This window comes from Aptenodytes forsteri, unplaced genomic scaffold (genome assembly GCF_000699145.1).
Source record: "Aptenodytes forsteri isolate BGI_AS27 unplaced genomic scaffold, ASM69914v1 Scaffold55, whole genome shotgun sequence".
NCBI classification, from domain to species: domain Eukaryota; kingdom Metazoa; phylum Chordata; class Aves; order Sphenisciformes; family Spheniscidae; genus Aptenodytes; species Aptenodytes forsteri.
Window position 1 is genome coordinate 11,939,637 of NW_008796063.1, and position 2,948 is coordinate 11,942,584.

Here is a 2,948-nt window from a genome sequence, read left to right on the forward strand (position 1 = left end):
GGGGAGAAAATGCTCAGACAGCATCAAAGCCTTGCTTTAGTCACCTCCTTTTTACTTTTGGCTTTTGGGTAGTGGTCGTGTAAGCCTGTAGCTGTCTAAAGCCGTAGCCTGTAGCCTGTATGATGGGTGGGCGGTTAAGGCTGCTCTGAAATGACAGTCCCTGCATGTTGACATTGACGTTTTCCTTGCAGTACATCCCAGGATGTGAACTGGGACAGCAGTAAGAGCAGGGCGGGGGGGGGTCTGGCAGGGAGCAGGGGCTGTGGGCATGTGAACACCGACCTCGGAGGAGAAAATGCTCAGACAGCATCAAAGCCTTGCTTTAGTCACCTCCTTTTTACTTTTGGGTACTACTGGGTGGTCGTGTAAGCCTGTAGCTGTCTAAAGCCGTAGCCTGTCTACTGGAGGATGGGTGGGCGGTTAAGTACGTGCTAGGTAGCTTCAGGCACATTGCGGTGAGCTTGGCCGTGCGCTCGTGCAATGCAGCTGTAGGGACTGCGCTGGTGTGGAGGGGCGCTTGCACGAGGGGAGCGTGGCACGAGAGGGCCTGTCTGCAGGTTGAAGTTAGGAGCCTGGAGCGAGCTGATGCGGGTGGGGATAGCTGCTTGCTCAGCAAAGACAAAGCCTCCGGAGCCTGCTGTCTCCCGTCCCCCACCGCTCACGGGGGTGGAGATGCAGCAGGTTGAGCAGTCGGGGCCTCTCTTGCTCGAGAGGAGCACGCAGCTCCCGCTCGCCTGTTTGCCCGATCCCCAGGCGCTCGGGGCTGCAGAAGGAGAGGTAATTCCATTAGCAATATGAATATGCTGGGTTCAGCCTTTGCCATCCAAAATACTATTATAATGAAATAGAATTATAATGTAATTATTATTAATGACACCAAAGTTGGAATAGGGCTGACGCAGGCAGGCAAGTGTCATGTTGGGCTATGGCCGAGCAGCAGTGCCCCAGTGATGATGGAAGGGGAGGAAGATCCTGCATCTGCTAAAGGAGGAACAATGATATAACGCAGAAAAACATGCAATCAAAAGGGGGATTCAACCATCTAAATATGCTCTATTTGAGAATCACACTTGCAGCAGATTAGAATCCTGGCAGGGTGTAAAACAAGCAAATTTTTTTGGGAAACACCTTTTTGTGGGTGTGTGTTTCATGTTCCCAGAGTCTGAAGGGCAGAGAAGGGTTTTCCTGGGGGTGGCTGACAAATGAGTTTGCTGTCCTAGGCTGAACCTGCTTCCTCTTCTGTAGCTCCAGTCTCCACAAATCTCAAGATAAATAGCCTATGTGGCATGCAGTATTTTATGGAGGGACTGTATTTACTGTAGCTTGAAAAGCTGCGTGTGGGGGTCTCTGTCTTTCACAAATTTGACAGGCTGCCCCGTGTTTGGAGATGGGAGTAGCTGGGAGATGCATGCTGTCTCGGTGAGAGGAGCCTGAGGCTTCCCACGTTACAGGGCTCCTGTGACAAGGGAACGGCTGGGAAGATGGAGCTGGGAGAGCTGATGGGAGGTGTGCTCTCATGCCATGCTCTGGCAAAACTTCAGGGGGGCTTCAGAGAGGCTGTTTACAGCTGGGAGATCTGGAGTGAAGAACCAGGAGCCTCTGCAGCGTGGGATGAGTGAGTCCTGTCTGGCATCCCTTCCAGCTCCGTCTCCGGGTGCTGGGGCAGTGGGTCACTCCTGGGGCTGGCCGGGGTCGGAGCAGCACTGCGGATTCCTGGAGGGTTTTGCAGTGAGGAGCAGGCTCTTTAACCAAGCCTCTGCAATATGTTGTTACTGTTTATGTAAAAATAACAAATCTTTCCAAATATTTATTACTATATCATGTGCTGAGGAGCGGGTGCTGTGCATTCAGAAATGGAAAGCCGCCCCCAAGCAGCTGCCAATCTCGAATGAGGCTGAATCTGAGATGCAGTTGACACGGCAGGGCAGGAGCGAGCAGCTGGGAGCGGTGCTGCCCCGGGAGCAGCCAGCGGCAAGGCTGGTCCCGCTGGGGCTGTCAGTGCTCCTCCAGCCCGGCCCCGCGGGGTGGTGCAGAGCAGGGTGGGCTGGTGAGGACCCTCGGGACGGTCAAGCATGGCAGTGTGGTGCAGGTGCCAGGGGGAGACTGGAAGGCAGCATGAAGGGGGGGGTGGGGTGTTTTAAAATGAGATCTGGTTGGAAAGGCACCTCTTCTAGGGGTTTTCCACCCCAAACTCTTCAAACAGACACAAGTTTGTGTTTGCAACAGCATTTGGGTGGCTTTGCAGGGAGCTTCAAAGGCAGCATGGTGGGAGAGCATCCCTCGCTGCAGGGCCACGTGCAGCAGTTCCCTCCGCTTAACCACCCTGAGGTGGGTCTCTGCCCACCAGCTCCGAGCCTGACCGGTGACAGGGCTTTGTGTATCTGTCTCCTTGTTCGGCACCAATAATTCTGGGCGGCCTTTAAGCTCACAGGAACATTATTATTCCTGCAGGAGTATGCAAGAAGCTGCTGTACAAATCAGTTTTGGGGACATTTCTGTGGCTTTCCCTGGGCTCTGCAGGTGCTGGGAGGCGTTGCAGGATGTCTGAGATGGCTTGGTGGAGGTGATGCTGCAGTGATGCTGCACTGTACTTTCCTGCAAGGAGAAGGGGAAGCTTCAGATGACTCAAGGAAAGATTGCCTGGAGGTGGGGTGGGATTTTTGATCCAGCTGCTGCAGCTCATTTTTCTGCCCTGGTGAGATGGCCTGGCCCTATAGCCTGTAAGCATGTCACAGGTAGAGGGTGAGCATCTCTTCTGCTGAAGATTGGGTTTTTATTCCGAAAATCAAACCGAAGGACAGCACGGCAGATCTCGGTGTGCAGCCATGGAAGAGCTGGCGTGCGTCTGTCAGCCTGGCAAAGGTGGGCACGCAGGCTGGGGGCTCTGCTTGCTGTATGAGCTGGTACTGCAACTTTCAATAAGTTACCACAAGCTTCTGTTCATTTTC